The 24,027-nt window shown below is 37.3% G+C and overlaps 1 protein-coding gene and 1 long non-coding RNA gene across 2 annotated transcripts in view; one reads left to right on the top strand and one right to left on the bottom strand.

Moving 5' to 3' along the window:
- Nucleotides 1-24,027, bottom strand: part of LOC128108498 (cytochrome c oxidase subunit 7B, mitochondrial) — a 69,289-nt gene that overhangs the window by 16,517 nt on the left and 28,745 nt on the right. The gene's annotated exons all lie outside the window — the stretch shown is intronic.
- Nucleotides 13,339-22,699, top strand: LOC128108499 (uncharacterized). Its single transcript, XR_008217490.1, has 4 exons — nt 13,339-13,417; nt 19,014-19,125; nt 19,944-20,091; nt 22,462-22,699. It is a non-coding gene; the product is annotated as an uncharacterized LOC128108499 (long non-coding RNA).

Here is a 24,027-nt window from a genome sequence, read left to right on the forward strand (position 1 = left end):
GAATATATACAGTTATATAAACAAATAGATAATTTTTAAAAATAAAGTCTTTAAAGAGACAGTAAAATTAATATAAAAAATAAGCCACATAAAAATGGATATCACACAGAGACTCTGGATTATGTTCTCTTTAATATTCTTAACTGCAGAAAGACATTTGATTGTAAAAGCTTTTGAGTTAAGTCAATATGTATATTTTAAAGGTACCTTGACTTCAAAATTTGCATGTAAGGATATATTGCTTTGGAAAGGAGGCTCTGCTTTTGTTTCCACAGAAAGCCAAAGGCTATGGATTTGTTACAGATTAAGATACATCAGGTTTGACCAGCCAAGACCTCCTGAAAGGTCTCCGATGACACCATGGCCCAGATGATCCAACATTCATAATGATTTCAAGGCAACTGGCTCAGACGACACACCCTCAAGGACTATTGCATAATTCTAAAATTTTCTTTGTGTCCCCATAAGATACAGCGCCCCCCTCCAGCAGGAAGTAGTAAGAGAAGCTACGCCCAAATTCCCAAATATACCAAGCTGGCTTTGGAGATGGAATTGCCTCACTCCTTCTCCAAACCCAGGCAAATTGCTAAAAAAGAAAAGTTTAAGAGATTCTTGTGTCCCAAATCAGAAGAGCCCTCTGGTGTGGGACAGAGAAAAACCAGTATTTTTATTTAAATCAGGTTGACTATAAATACAATATCTTTCTAAAGAAAAGGGGATAGTTTAGATATGATAGGATGAAAGGATAGATTAATGAACCTACTTTTAAAGAGCAGCAATTTGTTTGAAATGTTTTACATTGGTATAGATTTTAGTTTATTGATACAAGTTTAAAGTTAATTTTGTTATACTATATATATATATATATATTTCTACTCTCGTTTGAGGTATCATGTTTATGTAACTCATTTAGATTGTAATGGATAATTAAGAAATACAGATCAATTAGTCTTCTATGATAGTCAAACTTACAGTCATGTTACGTTTTCTAGGTATAGATATATTTCAGATAGACAGGTAATCCTCAAACACTCCAAAGACCTACAGAATATGGCATTTAAAATATTTTTAAAAATTTAGACTTTCTGGACAGTGAGGCATGTCTGCTCCTGGCAGCACCAATTTACTTCAGAGAGGAGGATGGGCATTGAAGACACTCTATATGGAGTTTATCTTCACCTTGGCAAAAATAGCCATTTGGGCAAGAAACTGTTCTGGGCAAGAAACTGTTCTTGCCTGGATTGCTTGAAAAAAATGTATCGACTGGACATGCAGGACCCATAGGAAGGTGACCACTGAACTTTGCTTGGTAAAATTGTCCTTCAGGTTCCTTTTTCACAGAGGAAACTGACAGACATTCTACAGGACACAGAGAGAAATGATTAAGAGACTCCAAGCCTATGGGCTGAAGACAGATGCCCCAACTTTACAAAGGAACATTAGGTAACTGTCCAGGCTGCTAGCTGTCTCTATCTACCCTGCAAGACTTCCCGAAAGTTGCTTGTATTCTTTTCCCATTTCTCAGGTAATAGTATATCCTTCTGAGGTCTTTGATGTAGTTGAAGACTAGAGATAGTTATAATTTTCATTAGTTATGATAAAAGATAAGTTAGATATAAAACCACAGACGCACCAATATAAGTTAGATAGGATATCTTCTTTATTATTGTAACTGTAATTCTTGCTTGATAATTGTTTTGTTATATGTAATTTTACTTTGTTAAAGTTAAAACCTTTCTTTTTGAAAAAAAAGAAAAAGGGGAAGTGCTTTGGATGATTGATTGATAAATAAAACAATGATTGGCCAGTAGCCAGGCAGGAAGTATAGGAGGGACTAACAGAGAGGAAAATTGAGAGAACAGGAAGGCAGGGGGAGACACTGCCAGCCATCGCCAGGACAAGGAAGATGTAAGCAACTGGTAAGCAACAAGCCACGTGGCAAAGTATAGATTAATAGAAATGGGTTAATTTAAGATAGAAAAACTAGATAACAAGAAGCCTGTTGCAGCCATACAGTTTGTAAGCAATATAAGTCTCTGTGTGTTTACTCCACTGGGTCTAAGCAGCTGCAGGACTGGCGGAAGAGAGAGATTTATCCTGACTGTGGGCCAGGCAGGAGCAGAAAAACTCTAGCTACAAGAACACACTACATACTCATTAAAGGAAAAATCCATCAAGAGGATATTACAATTATCAATATTTATGCACCAAAAACAAGGACATCCAAGTTCATACACTACTACAGGTAAAAATCACATATCAACTGTAACACAGTGATACTGGATGACTTCAAGACCTCATTCTCTCCAGCAGACAGAAGTAAACAGAAGATTTTGGAGTTAAATGGAGTCATAAATCAAATGGACTACAGACATCTACAAAGCATGCCACCTAAAGACTAGAGAATATACTTTCTTCTTAGTAGCTTCCACCAAAAGCTGAAAATTGATCTATCAGCTTTATAATTCTTGTATAAATCCTCAAAGAACTCTATATCTTACTACAGAGAAACTTAATCATCAATGCTCATTGCTGCTCTACTCATAATAGCAAGAAACTGGGAAAGGCCTAGATGTCCTCATGAATAAATAATGAAAATGTCACAAATTTATACAATGGAATGTTATTCAGCTGTTAATAATTATCTTTAGTGAGGTAACCCACACATAAAAAAGACAAATATATGCATGTTTTCTTTTATAGGTAAATGTTAGCTTTTATAGTTTACACATTTGTGTTTCAATCTGAACAAAGAAGTTAGGTGGTTAGTAAGGTAGTAGGTAAGAGGAAGAAATCTTCCAAGAAAAAAGGAATAGAATATAGTGTCATAAAGACGTAAAGGTAAACGACAATAGCAGGATTAAATGGGGAGGGGGGGCTGGGAGGCCAGGGTTAAAGAGGGAATGCAGGGAGGGAAAACTAATCCTAAGGATTTTTGTAAAGCTGAATGGAAATCGACTACTGTAGGAACTCCCTAAAATATATACATATATGTAAAGTATTTAAATGGCATCAGCATATACTGGGAAAGATAATGCTCCAACTAGACATCTTTTTCGGCCAAGTAAAACTTCTACCAGGAATGGGCTACAATTTCTTTAATTGTTGCCACAGGGCATCCATGCAACCCCCCTAAACATCAAGGGGAGATTGTCAAGGCTATTGGTTATTTGCCATAATCTGATGGTAAAGCCCTATCGTTGATCACACAATTTACTTATGCCTTCAGACATGAAGAAATTAGGCAGGTACCCAACTAGAAGTTTCACTCCGACTGACTAGTTCAGAGTGCTGGAAGGTACTTTGTATGGCACCAGGGGAGAAAAAAATAATACACAATAAATATAGTGTCACCAAGCTACAAACTCTGCAACCTTCGAAAGAAAAAAGGTATGCTTGCAAGATATACTGGTGCAATAGTGGCACAAATATTATAGGAGTAACCAACTGTTTTCTGATTGGATTTAAGGCCCATTCCCTGAGATGCTAATCTATACCTGACACTGCTAAAGTGGCCAAGTAGCAAAGAATAGACAGGTCATGAGCCTAGGGAAAATCTCACTACTATTATTCTGTTAAAGGAGCATGGAAATAAAATGACTCCTAATGACATACTCTTATAGCCACAGAGCAGAGCACCATTCAACCTTCATCAGAAAAGCTATTGGTCATTAACAAAAAGACCCACCCTAGACAACATACAGAGAGAGATTGAGAGACTTTGGAGCATTCAGCCCCAAATGAATTATTTTTATCAAACCTCTCCCCTCAAGGATTGGGGATCTACAATAAAAAGCCAGGTGTGGTGGACTCTAAGGCAACAGTTTCTTCTAGATATAACAAGACTGACTCAGATATGAACTCCCAGAGACTGTGGTAGCATGCACAAGACCTTCATGATTCCAAACCAGATAAAATGCCAGCACTGAAAAGAAGAAATAGACACAAAGTTTCAGAACTAACCAAGGAGCTATTTGCAATTGATACCTGCTGGGAAAGGAAATAATCACTTTTCTCCAATGGAACGTTACTGGGTATATAAACAACACTCAGGGCAGTCCTACTCCCACCCTCCAGGAATAGTTGGTCAACACAAGAGACTCCATGAAATGTTTTAGTATGTGTGTGCAGTTTTTGTTTTCATTTGTTTTATTGATTTTTTTTCTAGTTTGTTTTTATTTTCATTTTTCTTTTGTTTTTCCTGGGGTTTTGTTGTTGTTGTTTTGGTTTTGGTTTTGTTTTTTATGAAACAGAGATCATGAAATTGTTTGGGTACGGAGAAGGGGAGGATCTAGAAGTTGAAGGAGGGGAATGAATAAGTTCAAAATATATTGCATAAAATATTTTAAATTGCAAAACTGAAAAAGTTCTAGAATGAACCTCAAATTTTAATTAGCATTATTGTTTTTAATATTATAAAATTATGGAAGATAAGCTTCAGAGACTTCTTTAAGAAGAAATAAAATTTATAAAACTGACTAGGCAAAGAATAGTAAGCAGAGTTAAGATCATTTGAATTTAATTGTATTTAGAATTAACATTATCCACAGTGGGGCCATTTGCTTTAGAGTTCATGATGCTGGAGGATCATTTGTAATTTTATACACCAGAAAAAATACATTTAAAAACTTGGACAATAATTATTACAAATTAATACATATATCTTAATAACAGAAACAATACTGAAAAAAATCACTTGAAGCCATGATTCACATATTTGATCAAGATTTGGAATTAAACTAGTTAATTAAAATCTTCTTTAATATGCCTCACAATCACTGCAAAATACTGGTGATAAAAGTTTACAAATAGTAATATTGGCAATACAAAAAATATTGATGGAGGCATATACCCATATGCTAAGTTGAAGAAACCCTAAATAAAATATCCATTTATTCAACTTTAGGAAATATTTGCAGAACAAAAAAATACTTAAGTCAAACAGTGATTTTATATAGTAAAAACATATACAATGGGATACTGTTACAGAATGGTAAAGGGCAAGGTGGAAGAAGCTTGCTCTATGGGCATCTATTTAGCTTTAGACAAGTAGTCAAGGAACTCTGCCCATTTCTTATGTACCACCAAAATTAAACTCAATCATTCTCTATAAAGTGTTAGTGTAAAGAATACTGACATCTCCTGACTACCAAAATGACCACTTTTGATCACATTTTTTTTTTTTGCATTTGATTGCAATAATAGTAACTATGCTCCCCTCCTCTGAAAAACCTATTAGCTTCTGTGGTCCTCTCTGAGTTTTATTCCCATCTCTATGGCAATTTAAAGACTCACAATCTTTGCTGAGGGCGTGGCTTGGTTAGTAAAGTACTTTTTACAAGCATGAGGGCCTGAGTTTGGCTCTCTAGCAACCACACTCTGCTGTGGAGGCAGAAAAAGGTGGACTCCTGGAGCTTGTTGGCTAGTTAAGTCTTGCATAATTGATGACACTCCCAGGTTCACTCAGAGCTCAGAGACTTTGTTTCAAAAAATATGTTGAAGTGATTTAAGAAAATAATCACAATAAATGCTGGGCATGCAAAGCACAGTACACACACACACACATACACACTTGCATGCACACATGAGAACATTATTTTCTATTAGCTCTTTAACTATAAAAGCTTATCACAAATCTTACATGTTTACTTCAGGCTGCATAGAATGGCTTATGCCTATAATCCCAGCACACTGATTCAGGACTGATCTGAGTTCAAGACCATCTTCGGCTACATGGTGAGTTCAAGGCCATCCTTTGATACTAAGTGAAACCATATTTTAAAAATGGTTTCTTCTAAGCCGGGCGGTGGTGGCGCACGCCTTTAATCCCAGCACTCGGGAGGCAGAGCCAGGCGGATCTCTGTGAGTTCGAGGCCAGCCTGGGCTACAGAGTGAGTTCCAGGAAAGGCGCAAAGCTATACAGAGAAACCCTGTCTCGAAAAACCAAAAAAAAAAAAAAGTGGTTTCTTCTATTTAACTTTCTATGCTTCTCTTTTCTAGATAGTAAAAATCATTGTCGTAGATGATTACCAAACTATATCTCCAGATATGGATCTTCAATTCCAGAGAAATACATTAAAATCCCTTTTAAAATCACCCAACAGCACTCAGGACAGGGAAGCAGGCAGGTTAACCAGCTATCTTCACCTCTTCTGCCTCTCCTTCCAATGCCCCTGACTCACTAGCAGCTCCACAGCCAACCACCTGCTACGGTCTCTCCTTCATCTCTGCCCCATCTACAGCACATCACATAGACCTTCTCCTCCAATGTTCCTCTGACTCATCCCTCTCTCTCAGCCCCCAAATGGAGCAGGCATTGGCTGGGAAAACACCAGCCAAGGCTGTTAGGGAAGCAAATAGGCCAATAAGCAGCTAGGCTAACTGCAGATCTTCATCTTTCCCTCCATTCCTCAAAATGTAATACTCCGTTCTTATCCCCAACTCTGTAGCAGATGACCTCTCTTCACTGTAGCCTCTCCTCACTCTCTGCTCCGATTCATTCACAGGAGACTAAACATTGTTCCTAGCAGAACATTCCACTTCCCTCCCTCTTGTGGACAGCCTCACAAATGGACGCTTGCCAAGAGACATCATCCAGACAAAAAAAATAAACAGAAAAAATCTGGGGCTAACTGATGTCATAAACTAAATGGACCTAACAGATAGTTACAAACACACAAAAACATATATACCTTCTTTTCAGCAGCCCCTGGAACTTTCTCAAAAAATTGACTACATACTTGCACACAAATGAAGTCTCAAAAGATATAAGCAACCTGAAATAACACCCTATATCCTATCTGACCATCATGGATTAAAGCAGATTAAAGCTGGATATCAACAATAACAGAAAACAACAGAAAGCTTACAAACTCATGGAAACTGAATAAATCACTACTGAATAAAAAATGGGTCAAGGCAGATGGAAATCATGAAAGAAATAAGACTTTTCTAGATTTCAATGGAAATGAATACACAACATACCCAAACTTGTGAGAAACAGTGAAGACAGCAGACCTTAAGGTTCTATAACAAAAAGAAATCACATGCAAAGGAGTAGATGGAAAGAAATAATCAAACTCCAGGCTGAAATCAATAGAATACAAACAAAAAAACAACAACGGGGAAAAAAATCATACAATCAATGAAACAAAGAATTGGTTCTTTGAGAAAATCATTAAGATTGACAAACCTTTAGCCAAAGTAACTGAAAAGTGCAGAGAGAAGCTCCACATTACCAAAATTAAAGACGAAAAGGGAGGCCTAACAACAAACACCAAGGGAAGTCCGAGAAGCATAAGGACATACATTAAAAAACTATACTCCACAAAGACTGGAAAACCTAAAATGGATAAGATTTTCCAGTAAATACCACAGTTAAATCAAGATCTGATAACCAATTTGAACAGACTTATATATTCATATATATTGGTTTTCTATAGGTGAAATAAAAGCAGTAATTAAAAAGTCTACCAAAAAAAAAAAAAAAAGCGCCCAGGGCTAGATAGTTTTAGTGTAAAATGATACTAGACTTTTAAAGAAGAGTTAATGCCAAAACTCTAAAAATTCCACAAAACAGAAACAAAATATTGCCCAATCCATTTTGTGAGGCCAGTTACCCTGATAGCTAAACCAAAGACCCAATAAAGAAAGAGAATTATGAACCAATTTCCCATATGAATACAGATGCGAAATATTCGAATATCTGAAAACATATCAAAAAGATTATCAAATATGATCAAATAGTCTTCATCCCAGAGTTTCAGGGATGGTTCAATATATGAAAATCAATAAATGTAATCCATCATATAAACAAACTGTAAGACAAGAGCCACATGATAATCTCATTAGATGCCTGCTGGAAAGGCTTTTGACAAAATCCAAGATCTCATCATGATAAAAGTCCTGGAGAGCTTAGGGACACAAAGGATATTATCTCAAAATTATAAAGGCAGTTTACAGCAACCCAATACCAAACATTAACTTAAATGGGGAGAAACTCAAAGCAATTCCACTAAAATCAGGAACAAGACAAGGTTCTCTATTCTTGCCACCCTATTCAATATAGTACTTTTAAGTCTTAACTAAAGCAATAGAACAACTAGAGGAGAAGAGAGAATACATTTTGTAAAAGAAGAAGTCAAAATATCTTTATCTGCAGACATTGTAATAGTATACACAAGTGACTCTAAAAATTCCACCAAGGAACTCCTACAGCTGATGAACACTTTCAGCAAAGTAGCTTGATACAAAATTATGTCATACAAGTCAGTAGCCTTTCTATATACAAATGACAAATGAACTGAGAAAGAAATTAGGGAAACAATACCCTTCATAAAATAGCACTTAAAAAAAATATCTTGGGTTAACGCTGATCAAGCAAGTGTAATTATCTGTTGGATAAAAACATTAATACACTGAAGAAAAACTGGAGAAGATACCAGAAGATGGAAAGATCATTCATGCTCATGGATAGGTAAGATTAACATAGTACAAATGGTCATCCTACCAAATGCAATCTACAGATTCAATGAAAACCTCATTAAAATTCCAACATAATTCTTCACAGATCTTGAAGTCAGTTTCCAGCTTCATATGAAAATACATATATATACACATGTGTGCGCGCGCACACACACACACACACACACACACACACACACACACATTACAAGAAAAAAACAAAACAAAACAGGATAGCTAAAACAATCCTGAACAATGAAACAACTGCTGGAGGTATTGACATACCCAAACTCAAACTGTACCACAGAGCTGTAGTAATAAAAGTAGCATGATGTTGGTACAAAACAGACACAGTGATCAATGGAACTGAATTGAAGAACAGGACATGCATATATCCACACACCTATGGACACGGATTTTTTTTTTATTTAAAAGGGCCAAAAACACACACTGGAAAAAAGACAACTATCTTTAACAAGTGGTTCTGGTCAAACTAGACAGCTTCATGTAAAAGAATGAAAATAGATCCATACATAACATTCTGACCAAAACTGAACTCCAAGTGGATCAAAGACACAAAAATAAAATCAGATATAGACACTAAATCTGATAGAAAAATAGGGAAATAGTCTGGAACTCATTGGCACAGGAAAGGACTTTCTGAACTGAACACCTTTAGCACAGGCAGTAAGATCAATAATACTAAGAAGATTCTGCACAGCAAAGGACACCATCATTAGGACAGAACAGCAGCCTAAAGAATAGGAAAGTATTTTCCCAACTTCATATCCAATATAGGACTAATCTACAAATTATAAATAACTCAAGAAACAACATCAGAAGGCCAAATAACCCAATTATAAATGGGCTACAGATCTAAACAGAGAATTCTCAAAATATGAAACACAAATGGCTGAGAAACACTTAAAAATGTTCAATATCCTTAGCCAAAAAGAAAATGCAAATCAAAACTAGTTTGAAATTTCATCTTATACTTTTCAGGATGACTGAGATCAATAAAACAAATGAGAGCTCATGTTGGCGATGAGAGCTTAGGGGAGCGGGAAGTTCGAGCTGGAATGGGAACAGAGTGGGGGAGCAAGGAAAGAGATACCATGATAAATGAAAACACCATGGGAATAGGGAGAAGCAGAGTTCTAGGGAGATTCCCAGGAATCCACAAGGATGACTCCACCATAGATTATTGGCAATAATCGAGAGGGTGCCTGAGCTGGCCTACTCTGGTGATCTGACAGCTGAATACCCTAATTGTCATAATAGAACCCACATCCAATGACTGATGGAAGCAGATGCAGAGATCCATGGCTGGGTCCCAGGCAGAGCTCCAGGAGTCCAATCGATGAGAGAGGAGGGATTCTATGAGCAAGAGATATTGAGACCATGACTGGAATAAGTACAGAGACAACTAGCCACACTAGTGGAAATGCATGAACTGAGGACCAATAGCTGGAGAGCCCCCATGGTACTATACTAGGCCCTCTGGATAAGCGAGAAAGTTGTTTGGCTTGAACTGTATAGGGGGCCCCCCAGGCAGTGGGATCAGGACCTGTCCCTGGTGCATGAACTGGCTTTTTGGAGGCCAGTGTCTATGGTGAGATACTTTGCACAGTCTTGTTGAAGGGAGGAGGGGCTTGGACCTGCCTCAACTGAAATGTACCAGGCTCTGCTGACTCCCCATAGGAGACCTTGCCTTGGAGGAGGTGTGAATGGGGAGTGGGTTGAGGGGGAATATTGGGGGGTAGAGAAGGGAGAACAGGGGAATCTGTGGTTGGTATGTAAAATGAATAGAAAATCTCTTAAAATAAAATAAAATGGCATTCTTCCTGCAAAATACGGTATTTCTATAGTGACACAAAACTTGTAGGACTAACCAATCAATACCTTATTTGATTTACAGCCCACTCCATGAGATAAAACTCATACCTGACCCTGCTTGAGTGACCAAGAACCTAAGACTAGACAGCTCAGATATCCAGGAGAAAACCAAATAGTACTGTTTTACAAAATGAATGTAGCAATACAATGATTCCTAATGACATTCTGCTCCACTCATAGATCAGTGTCTTGCTCAGTCAACATCAGAGAAGCTTCTTCCTGCAGCAGATAGAAACAAATACAAAGACTCATAGCCAGACACTATGCAGAGAGAGACTGTGAATCATTGGGCCCTAAATGGAATGTTTCCATCATATCCCTCCCCTCAGAGCTCAGGGAACAACGCTTGGGGGTGGGGGAGTTGGGGGAGAGGAGGTGAGAAGAGTATAAAAGCCAGAGGAAATGAAGGACACCAAGGAAACAAGAAACACAGCAGGACTGATGCACGTAAGACTCACAGAGACTTCACACCAGATAGGGCCTCAGAGCTGAAAGGAGAAGTAGACACATTATCCCATACCTAACCCAGAAGCTATCTCCAACTGATTACTTGCAAATGAAAAATTAAGTTTTCTCCAAGGAAGTCTCACGGGTAAACTCTTCTTCAGGATAGTCCACAAGCCCAGCAGTAGATGCCCAACAGAAAACAAACTCAATGGCATCGTTGGTGGGTCCTTGTCTCATAATGTCACGTCAGGGCTTTTTAAATTTAATTTAATTTTTTAAAACTTATTAGAAATTCATTGTATTCTTGCCTTCCTGGCTTTGCATATATATTATGGCATCTGGTTTTCTGGGTTTTTTGTTTGTTTGTTTGTTTGTTTTTTAAGACAGGGTTTCTCTGTGTAGCTTTGGAGCCTTTCCTAGAGCTCACTCTGTAGCCCAAGCTGGCCTCGAACTCACAGAGATCCACCTGCCTCTACCTCCTGCATGCTGGGATTAGAGACATGTACCACCACCTCCTGGTTCCCACATTTGTGTTTTTATGTGATTCTTGAGTGTGCAAATGAGTGGGTCTAGCATCTGTATCTGCTTCTTAACAACTTTTCTTTTGCTCCTCTCCCTCCCTCCTCACTCCCTCCCTCCTTATTCTGATGTTTGTTTTTGTTCAATCTTATTATAATTTATTTCATTATCACCCCTTAAATGCCTGTTGTTTTCTAAGGAGAAACAGAAAAGGGAGTGGATCTGTTAATGAGGGAAGGTGAGGAGAAACCTGAAAGAGTAGAAGAATGGGGAATCATAATCAAAATATAGTGCATGAATTTTGTTTCCTTTTTTATTGAAAACAGATTCTTCTCCCATACACCCTGATCACAGTTTCCCCTCCCTCCACTCCTCCCATTCCCCATGTCCCCTCTCCCCCAGATCCACTCCCCCTCCATTTCATCTTCAGAAAAGAACAGGCCTCCAAGAGAAGACAGCTAGCCAGGACAAAACAAGATACAAGACAAGGCAACCCAAAAGGAGGAAAAGAGTCTCAAGAGCAGGCAAAGGAGTCAGAGATATCCCCACTCCCACACCACCACCAAGCTAACAACTATATGCAACATATACGCAAAGGATCTGGTGCAGACCCATGCAGGCCCCTTGCTTGCTGCTTCCATCTCTGTGAGCCCTGCTTTGTGGATTTGGTGGGCCATGTTCTCCTGGTGTCCTCTATCCCCTCTGACTCCTATAATCTTTCTTTCCCCTCTTCTGTGGGATTCCCCATCTCCGAAGGGAGGGACCCAACGGAGACCTCCAAATTAGACTCTCTGCATATGTCTGGCTGTGGGTCTCTGCACCTGCTCCTATCTGCAGCTAGAAGAAGTTTCTCTGATGATGACTAGAGAAGGCAACAATCTATAGGTATAACAGAATATCATTAGACATCAATTAATTGATTTTGTGGTTTCTGGGCTATTCATTCTCCGGTTCCTGGATATCCAGGCAGTGTGAGGCATGGCTCCCTTTCGTGGTGTGGGCCTCAAGATAAACCAAACTTTGGTTTCGCTATTGTCACAAATTCCATGCCACCATTGCCCCAGCACATCTTGCATGGAGGGTGGGAGGGAGGAGAAAGAAAATAAAACACCCTAACAAATCTCAAATGTATCATCAAAATCAACAGACTTAAATTTACAGTCATGCTTTTCTCAAATTGACCCTAAAGATATTCCTTTATCTCAGTAATATTACTTCTGCCCATATAGTTTGAACAATTTAAGAAACTATTCTTGACATTTCAATTCCTTTACCTTGTCAATTACACTATTAGATTCTTTTAATTCTGAATCTTTACAAAAGCTCAGATCTGCTCAATTCCCTCTATCTGTTGCTATGACAGACCAAATTTTCTTCGTTTACTCTCCTCAACCACCCCACAATATTTCTCTTCAACTGCTGGTAGCAAAGAGATCTCTTGACAGCAGAAGTAAAACTGTAGCATAACATAGAATACTTTCAGTTATTACGTTTGATGGTTCACAAGTTCTCATGTAAATAGTGTGGCACACAGGTGAATATTTACCAGAGTCAGGATTGGCTATAGCTGCAACTACAATACAATTATGCAAGTTGTAAGCAGAAGGCTCTAAATTTCTAAGGTAGAAATTTAACAACAACCTGGTGTGACTAGGCCATCCAGAGCTAGAGAGGAGCTGATATCAGATAAGACAGGAAATTTCAGCAGGAGCCAGTAATGCAAAAATTATAGACCTCAAACGGTATTTATATTTACTTGTTAACAAAAGGCTTTATTATAATCATTTAATCTACAAACATTTCTCATAATGCTGTTCTGTTAAAAGTGGGGTGATATTTATTTAACCAGGATTCATTGAATATTTATTCATGGCTACTACACTAATGTATTTCACTCATCTGTTTTCTTTTTATTTTATTTTATTTTACAATATAATTGAATTCTACATATCAACCACGGATTCCCTTGTTCTCCCCCCTTCCGCCCCCCTCCCACCCCCCTCCCATCCCCCCCAGCCCACCCCCCATTCCCATCTCCTCCAGGGTAAAGACTCCCCTGAGGATTGAGTTCAACCTGGTACACTCAGTCGAGGTAGGTCTAGTCCCCTCCTCCCAGGCTGAGCCAAGTGTCCCTGCATAAGCCCCAGGTTTCAAACAGCCAACTCATGCACTGAGCACAGGACCCGGTCCCACTGCCTGGATGCTTCCCAAACAGATCAAGCCAATCAACTATCTCACCTATTCAGAGGGCCTGATCCAGTTGGGGGCCCCTCAGCCATTGGTTCATAGTTCATTTGTTTCCATTCGTTTGGCTATTTGTCCCTGTGCTTTATCCAACCTTGGTCTCAACAATTCTCGCTCATATAAACCCTCCTCTCTCTCACCAATTGGACTCCCGGAGCTCCACCTGGGGCCTGGCCAAGGCCACACAACTGTTTTCTAATGTTCTACTGAGAGGTATGGAAAAGAAAGCCAGTAGGGCATGGTGGCCATGACCTCTGGTGAGAAACTTTAAAGAATATTTAACAGGAACTAACAATTTCAAAACTATAATTAAAATAAAAAATAACAAAGACTAGTTTAGTGGTCAATTAACTGCAGCTAAAGAAAAAAATAAGTGAATAAGAAAGTAAGTTTAAGGAAAATAGAATTCAGCAAAGAAACAAAAAATATTTAAAAGGCCATCTATATGTACAAATGCCTAGATGGAAACTCAGACACATTATTGACTTTGCATGTAGCCAAATTACAGTAAAATCATTACTTCCAAATTGGTTTCTTGAGGACTTCTCCCTTTCTTTTCTCTTCTTTCTTTCTTTCTTTTTTTTTTTTTGGTGTGGGGGGGGTGCTGATATAAATCTCATGGCCTTTTAACTGTTCAGTCACTTGAGCTCTCTGTAAATGAAACAAACAAACAACAACAAAAAAAAAAACTTGGAAGGTGGATGAGTTATTTATTCAGTAAGCCAAATGCTCTCTCTAGCAGTGCCTCAGCTCTTCCTTAATCAGAGCATTTTTAAGTAAGTAGAAAACCCTTTTAGAAAATTCTTATGCCTGTAAAAGCCAGGCCTCTCCTCCTTGAAAAATAATCCCTGTTCTCTCTGCACAACCCGCTTGTCAGCAAAACCAATAGCAGGGGTCTACATAAATGTAGCATCTCAAGTGCAATATAGTCTCCTGCTGTTTTCTTGCAGCCAAGGTATCCATTAAAGAGCTGGCACAGCTTCCCAGGGCACATTAGAAATGGCCGTTACTAAATACACAGCCTCTTCTTCCTTCCTCATACAGATATTGCTTTAATTGATCAATCACCCCTACTGTGTTCTGCTGGTGCCAGGGAAACTGGAAGGGATGAACTACTGCTGTACAAGTTATTGTAGTCTCTCTTGATGAGGAAATACAACATAGACTTTGAGGCTGAAAATGCATTTTCCAGGTTATTACTTCCTTTCACTATTTTATGCCTAAAGTGGGAAAGTTTGGACTCAATACCCCAAGCTGTCTGAAACTCAAAGGTTCACTGCTTTGCTCTAGGGAAATATAGATCTCGGCTGGCCAACATGATGAATTGCTTTTTGTTATGCCCTTCTCAGACCTTTGAAAGTACTGTAGATTAAAATCAAGAGAGCCCAGGAGAAATCAGAAATTCTAACAACAGGTCAGAAGTTGTTGCATTGAGTGAATTATAAAAGATATGAAAGTTCCACTACCAATTTAGTTACCTCACTAATTTCTATCACAATCCCCCTCTATGTATCTTACTGCCTTTTTAATTTTGATCATGTGCTAAGACTATAAATAAACATATGGATGATATGATCCTGAGTGCAAGACCTAGAAAACTCTATTCAAAGTTGTATAACTTAAATAACTACTTGATCTTGGACCTAGTAGAACTTTTTCTTGCCTTATTTTCTTCATATGCATACAATAACATATAATCTATTTTAATTTGAAAACAAATGGCTCATGAAGCACTTAATGAACAGGTATAGGCAACAATGGGATGTAGTGCCCAGTAGAGAGAAGAGGGGTTCTTAGCTATCTTATATCATAAACCATACTCTAATTGATAAAACTTACCATATTTTTTCTTTTTAATAAGCAATTTAATGAGAATAAAGACTTTTTCTCATATTGGTATTCTCAAGTTCTCAATGAATGTTTGAGAGAACAAATGATGGTTATGTTAAACATAGTCAAGGTCAACTGGACTGTACTTTGATGAAGATTACATGGGATTATATAAAGACTATGCCAGGGAGTCTGAATTCAACTGGATGAAATGAATGAAGGCTCTAATGGATAGTTCAAAATGCAAAGTAACACAGAAAGCCCTAATTCAACTCTGGTGTACCTAACACAAAAACAAAGTCATAAATATAGAAAAGAGATCTTTACAGAAGAAAGAAGGCCAGCAAGGCTTGGAAGAAATAACAAAAGTCAGAGACTAGTAAGCAGAATGCATTATGTACGGGTATGAAGTTGTCATAGAACAAAATTAATAAACAACAAAAATATATAAGTTAATATCTCTGATGAACATCATTAGAAATATCTTCATCAAAATACTAGCAACTAAATTCATCAGCATGTTAAAAGGTTTATATGTCATGATTAAGAGAGTTTACCACCTAAATGTAAATGACTTAACATATGCAAATCAATAATATATAATTCATCACATTAAAAGTGAAGGTTTAGAATCTTATGATAATCTGAACTCACAGAGGCCTACCTCTGCCTCCCGAGTGCTGGGATTAAAGGCATGTGCCACAACCACCAGGTGATCATCTTAATAAATGCAGAAAAACAAATAGACAAAATTCTATGTCCTATTGTAATAACACTTTTGGACTGAATTAGGCATGACAGAATTGTTGCTGTTCAACAATATAAAGTTCTCATGAGAGTAAATTCATGGGTAACTACTCAATGATAAGAGTTATAAGCCTTCCCCTAAGAACAGGAAGAAGAAAAGTGGACCAACAATTCCAATCACACACTCAAATTAGTACTGAAAGCTATGGCCAGACAATTAGGCATGATAAAGGAATTAAACACATACAGATCAAAAAGAGAGAAATCTTTTGGCTTGAAGATGACATAATTTATTATACAGAAAGTCCTGTAGACTCTACACAAAAACTTATGTAAAAAATAAATTCATCAAAGTTGCAAGATAAAAAATTAATACATAAAGAAAAATCAGTTGTTTCTACCTATTGTAAGAATGAACTCTGAAGAAAAACTATTTAAATATACCATCATTTTTAATAGTATCAAAAAAACCCATTTAGAAATACACTTAAGCAAGTAGGTGAAAGATCTGTATAATATCAATAAAGCATCAATGAAAGGTAGTTATGAGTACAAACATGTATGGAAAATATGGAAACATCTTGTGTTTATGAAGATACATGCTATACACTTAAAAGTAACAAGTAGACCCAGTACTAAGATTCAAATGGTGGGTTTTATAGCAACAAAAAGTGGTAATAGGATTTACATAAAACTAAAAGAGATCCAGGATTTTCACATCAATCTTGGATAAAAATGAAGCTGGAGTCACTAGTTTACCTGATACTAAGTATACCATAAGAGATTCAAACAGCATGGCATTGATATAAAACCACCTTACAGACTAGGAGAACACAAAACAGAATCCAGAAATAAATCTACCTATTTACAGTGAATTACCTTTAACAAGCAATGAGAAAAAAAAAAAAAAAGCTGTGCATGATGTTATGAACATTCAATCCCAGCACTTAGCCCAAAGCAGGAAGATCTTCCCAAGTTCAAGATCACACTGGCCTACATAGATCCTGGAAAGCCAGGGTCACATAGAGAGACCTTGTCTTCAATAAAATGCCCAAATCACAAAATATGGAAAGAATGGGATATTATCTACAATAAATTATGCTAGGAAAATGGATTACCTTACCGAGAATAATGAAATTTGAGGTCTCCCTTAATTAATATACAAAGTCAACTTAAAATGGATTAAAGACTTTAATATGAAACTTGAAACTTTACAAATTGTAGAAGAAAAAGTAGTATAAAATTCTTAACATTAATCTGGACAATGTTTGTGCATTATCTCAAATGCACAAACTAAAAGAAAAACAGAAGTATACAAAAATACAGATAAAAGAAACTGCATCAAAATAAGAAACCACTTTATAACAAAAAAAAATTAATTATATGGACAAGCTAATGATAGGAGAAAATATCTCCAAACTACATATGATATATGTGTGTATAAGGATCTGATACAATGTAAGCAATAATAATTAATGATGACAATAAATAATAACTACCCAATTAAAGATTAGAAAAGACCTGAAAAATCATGTGTTTTTTTTTTCCTAAAGAAGTCAAATAAATAGCCACATCAAATCAGTTTTTCTTCACTGCCACAAAGCACTTGAGAAAGTGAACTTTACAAAGGAAGAAAGGCTTATCGGTGTTCAGTGTTAGGTCACCTGTTTCAGCGGTTTAGGCCATGACCAACTGGCTCTATTCTTTGGGGGCATACAGTGAGATGAAACATAATAAAGGACTATGGTGTAGCAAAGTCACTCACTGATGGCTATGGAAGAATACGAAATAGGAGGCAGGGGTTTGGTCCCTAAACTCCCCTTTAAGTCCTCCCCTAATAACCTGCCCTCTTTGTTAGAACTCATCTCCTTAAAAATGTTCTAGTGTCTTCCAACAGCAGGACAAGCTGACAGCCAAGCATACATGGCACATCCTTTGTATATTCTTCATATCTACACAATAAATGTCCAGGAAATATATTTTGAAAATGCTCAAAAGCAATAATCATCAGGGGAAATTCAACTCAAAATCACAGCAAGATATTACCACATTCCCATTAGGATGACTATTATCAAAAGGACAAGAGAAAAGGACACATTTGCATACTGTTGGTACAAACGTAAATTGGTGTAGAAAACATTATGGGAGATTCTGAAATCATTAAGAACAGAACTACCATATGAAACAGCAATTGTACCTCAGCATGAGTATAAAGAAAGTGAAATAACTTGGAGATATGTCTAAACATCTGTTGTCCAAGTGCAGCATTTTTCACAATGTCCAGAGTATAACTAACTTATCTGTTTTCAAATTAATACACAAACATAAAGAATACAAAGTATGCACACATACTACTACTACCACCACTACCACCACCACCACCACCACAATGAAGTATGTTTCTGCCATAAAACATCAGAAATTTGTAACATAAAACTGAAGGGTACTGTAAGGTCAAAAAGCCAAACAGAGGACAAATGAATTTTATAATCTTACTTAAATATGGTATCTAAAATTATGAAAGCTATAGAAGCAGAGAATATAACAGTATTTTCCCAGGGCCTTAATGTGTGGAAAGGGAACAATGATGATTTAAGAATAAGTTTTAGTCATAAAGGCTAAGTTCCAGAGTGCAAATGTATAGTGTAAGAACTGAGTAATAGGCCTGTACTATATACAAAAATTTTCTAATTATAGACCTTAAATTTTGTCATCACATGCAAATAAGAATGGTAAAGGCTCTCATGAATATGCTAATTATCTCAACAATGGCAATTATTTTATAATGTCTCTATGTATATACATCAAAACATGATACAGACTTTATGTATAAGTAATTTATATTTGTTAATTGTATTTCAATACAGGTGAGAAGGACAAAAAACTGGCTGGGGCACTGAACAGAACAATGAACTGCTCTTGGATTCTTTAGGGTTGTTTAAGCTTAAGGTGACCAAACACTCATCTCCAAACCCAGTGGTAAGCCACAAAACAGTCTATTGCTAGTTCCTCCTTCAGTTAGTATTGAGAGCACCCATGTCTTGTAAGAAGACATCTGCAAATCAAATTACATATTGAATACAGTGAGATATTTTTTGTTGTTGCTGCTGCTGTGTTTTAAATTTAGAACATAGAATGCAGTCTTAAATGTCAGGAAATAATTAAGTTTACCTAATTACTTCAGTCACAGACATTTTAGGTACTACAGGATGATGCTTTAACATAAATAGCAAGTGTAGATATTTTTCTAGTCACAATCTTTAATATTATTTCAAATAGAAAAGTATGAATATCACCTCTAGTAATTATAAAAATCATTTATTTGAAGTAGTCACACACTGCAAACAGAATCATCTCTGTGCAGTTCAAGCTTCTAGTGCAGATGCAGAGCATCATTTTGCCTCAGGAAGATTCTAAGTCTTTCTCAGTGGAAAAGAGAATGCCTAGTTTTTATTACTTTACATCTCCCTGAAGTATACTGTGCACTGCTTCTATTAGCATAATCTTTTACAAATTGGTGATAAATATGCTGTTTAGATGCTTGTATCTAAGTGGGTCATCCTGCAATGAACAAACCCCAGCATGATGTATAGATGTATGATGTGAAACTTCTGAATAACCTCTTTTCTCCACTTTTTAAGTAAAATATGTAACAACAGCAGGCTATGCTCCGATTCCTTCATTATTTATTGTTTCTCAAAGGACACTAAATGAAGTTCAACAATGCCCAAGTTCAACAGATCTGATCACTTCTCCTTGTTTTAATGATTTATTTAAGTCTGCATTGTGTGCCTTAGGGAAACAAAAGAGAGGAGATTACAAGGATTAAAGATATCCTATAAAGAAACAGACTTCCCTGGGAGCTAGTGACATTTCTGTGACCTGTGATCTTCAAAGAAGCCTCAAACTAGAAAACAAATACAAACACTAAGTCCCTGTCAAAAGGTGAGAAACCAATACTTAGGACAGTATGAAAACAGAATATTTAACTGATCATTCGTCAAAACATAACACTTAACTTGTACTAGGATCTCTCTGGTAACATGGAGATGCATGAGGAAACATGACCTACTTCTTGATCCCAAGGAACTTACAGTCCACTGCTAACAACAAACATTACAGACATGTTGAAATGTCTGTATCATTGGTTCTAGAAAGCATGAGGTAAAGAGGGTTAGGTAGCAAATAGTAAAAGGCTATTCTTTTTTTTTTTTTTTTTTTGGTTTTTCGAGACAGGGTTTCTCTGTGTAGCTTTGCGCCTTTCCTGGAACTCACTTGGTAGTCCAGGCTGGCCTCGAACTCACAGAGATCCGCCTGGCTCTGCCTCCCGAGTGCTGGGATTAAAGGCGTGAGCCACCACCGCCCGGCAAGGCTATTCTTATAGTACCAGCAAGGCAGGAAACTCCCTCCCCACAAAAATCTACCATTAATGGAATTTTCATGTGATATTTCAAACAGCAAAGTACTCACCATAGGAAATTCATACTTTTTCAACTTACATTTCATCATAGAGCAATTATACTCGATTCTGATATTTATGAGTGATCAGTAAAAAATCTTTTAAATATAAAACAATGGTCTTGGTTTGCATACATACACACATATGCAAATATATACACATATATACACGTACATATATGAATGTACACATACAAACATACCTATACTCATTAGGTATACATATATACATATGCGCACACTCGTGCACAGACACACACACACACACACAAATTATATTTGTAAAGAAAATTCTAGGTCTGGGTAACCTCATTCAATACAATCCTTTCTAGAAACATTGATTTATCTGAAAATTTCATGATTTCATTTTTCTTTACAGCAATAGTATTCCATTGTGTATGTGTACCACATGTTCATTATCCATTCATCTGCTGAAGGACATTTAGGTTATTTCTATTTCCTGGCTATTGTAAATACAGCACCTATGAACATTACTGAAAAAAATATCTGTGTATTAGTATGGCAAATTCTTTGGGCATATACCAAAGAGTGATATAGCTGAATCATCTGCTAGAATTATTTTTAGTTTTTGAGTTTTGTCCAATACTGGTTCCCAGAGGAGGAGGTGTATCAATTTACATTTCCACCAACAGTGAATAAGAGTGCTTCTTTCAGCACAACCTCACCAGCATTTGTTGTCAGTTGGTTTATTGATCTTAGACATTATTACCAGAGTAAGACGAAATCTCAAAATTATTTTAATTTGCATTTCCCTATTGGCTAAAGATGAGAAACACTTTTTGAGGTGTGTCTTTGCAATTTTTCATTCTTTTATTAAGAATTCTGTTCTTAATTAATTAAGCCTATTTTTTTAATTGCTTCAGTTGCCAAAATAACTCCTATAACAAAAGCAGTAAATGCTATAAACAAAAACAAAGGTGAATGGGCATGAAGATATTAAGAAGTCTGTATAGTTTGGAATACAGTGTTTAAGAAACAGCTCTCTGGGATGTGGAGCAAGGGGAACACTCCTCTACTGTGGGTGGGAGTGCAAACTTGTACAGCCACTTTGGAAATCAGTATGGAGGTTTTCAGAAAACTGGGAATCAATCTACCTCAAAATCCAATGATACAACTTTTGGGCATATACCCAAGGAATTACTCAATCATACCACAAGGACACATATTCAACTATGTTTATAGCAGCATTATTTATAATAGCCAGAACCTGGAAACAGCCTAGATGCCCCTCAACTGAAGAATGAATAAAGAAAATGTGGTACATATACACAATGGAGTACTACTCAGCAGTAAAAAAAAAAAAAAGAAAAAATGACATCATGAAATTTGCAGGCAAATAGATGGAACTAGAAAACATCATCCTGAATGAGGTAACCCAGACTCAGAAAGATAAACATGGTATGTACTCACTTGTAAGTGGGTACTAGATGTAAAGCAAAGTATAACCAGACTACAACCCACAGCTCCAGAGAAGCTAGCTAACAAGGAGGACTCTATGAGGGACACATGGATTGCCCTAGAAAAGGGATATAGATGAGATCTCCATGAGTAAACAGGGGGGGGAGGGAGGGCAACAGAGGGTAGAGGGTAGGGGATGGAGGATGAGAACATAAAGGAACGGGATGGTCGAGCTAGAACAAGGATGGAGTGGGAGAGCAATAAAGAAATACCATGATAGAGGGAGACATCATGGGGATAGGGAGAAACCAGGTGCTAGGAAAGTTCCCAGGAATCCACAAGGATGACCCCAGCTTAGACTACTAGCAATAGTAGAGAGGGTGCCTGAGCTGGCTTACGCTGGTAATCAGATTGTGAATACCCTAACTGTTATCATAGAGCCTTTGTCCAGTGACTGATGGGGGCGGATGCGGCACCAGGCCAAGCTTGGGGAGTCCAGTCCAGGAGAGGGAAGAGAGATTCTATGAACAAGAGGCATCAAGATTATGATGGAGAAACCTACGGAGACAGATGGGCCAAGCTGGTGAGAATTTACTAACTTTAGACCAACAGTTTGCAGTCTCCATGGGACTGGACTAGGCCCTCTGCATAAGCGAGAGAGCTGTGTAGCTTAATCTGCTTGAGGGGACCCCTGGTAGTGGGATTAGGATCCATCCCTGGTGCATGAGCTGGCTTTCTGAAGCCAATTATGCAGGGGGGAGAGCTTGGGCCTGCCTCAACTAAATATATCAGGCTTTGCTGACTCCCCATGGGAGGCCTTGTCTTTTCAGAGGAGGGAATGGGGGATGGGTTGGGGGAGGAAGGCTGAAGAGGCAAGAGGAGGGAAGAGAGGAGGATCTGTGATTGGTATGTAAAAATGAATAAAAAATTATTAATGAAAAAAAGTTAAAAAAGAGAAAAGAAAAAGAAAAACCTCTCTGAAAATATGGAATGTATAGGGCATGCCAGAGTCGACGACTTGGCTGTCTGGAGAAAAGTGTTCAAGCAGAGTACAAAATGTTTAGAGCAGAGTAGGCTCTATGTATCCCAAAAACAGAGTCCAGTGCATTTGGAAGAACAGTGAACAAAGTATGTTGGTAGAATTTAGAGAAGATATAGACAAGGTATAAAAGAGAATTAATTGCAATAGAACGATTTTGTTCTAGGTGCCGCAGATGGAATGTGTATGCCACTCCTCTCAAAAGCTAAGTTGAAACCTCAGCACCCAATATGCTTCTGGGAAAAAAGTGAACAAGAGGCATTATACAAATAAGATTGGTACTCTTACAAAAGGAATCCTACAAGACCTTGGTCCTTCGCTACGTAAAGATAGCACAAAAAGAGCTGTCTTTAAACAAGGACATATTTTGTTACAACAGCCAAAATAGACTCTGATGCCCACTAAGAAATCACTGTTAAGTAATGAGTGGAGTAATAGACGACAATTAGAGTCTACATTCCACACTGACTGCTCAGTGAAAAAAAGATAAATGTAAAAGCAGAAGGAACTGGGATAAAGACACTGGAACTTGACATTTTATTAGCCACATCTAGTAAATTCTATGCTCAAACCAGAAACAGAGCAAGAATGCTAGGCATACTACAAGAAAAAGAATTCACAATGCTGTTTCAGGGATACAGGAAATGAGTGAGGAAAATAATACAATTTACTTATTTGTATTTAAATTCCCAGGACCAGATGGGTACATCAAACAAGTCAGTATAGAAAGAAAAATGAAAAAAAAAATACTGTATCATTCAATTACTAAAATGATGAGTAAATGAGAACCTGCTGCCAGAGGGATCGGAAGAGGCTACCAGTGAAACAGAGAAATGCATGAAAAATCAATGAGGAGACAAAGAAGGAATTGGAAGGAAAAGATAGTCAATAACCAGTTAAGTTGGCCAAAGAACGCACTCCAGTAACAGTAATATAGAAACCTTTAGAGCTGGACACGGGACATT

Source organism: Peromyscus californicus, unplaced genomic scaffold, assembly GCF_007827085.1.
Source record: "Peromyscus californicus insignis strain IS unplaced genomic scaffold, ASM782708v3 Scaffold_13__1_contigs__length_99412109, whole genome shotgun sequence".
NCBI classification, from domain to species: domain Eukaryota; kingdom Metazoa; phylum Chordata; class Mammalia; order Rodentia; family Cricetidae; genus Peromyscus; species Peromyscus californicus.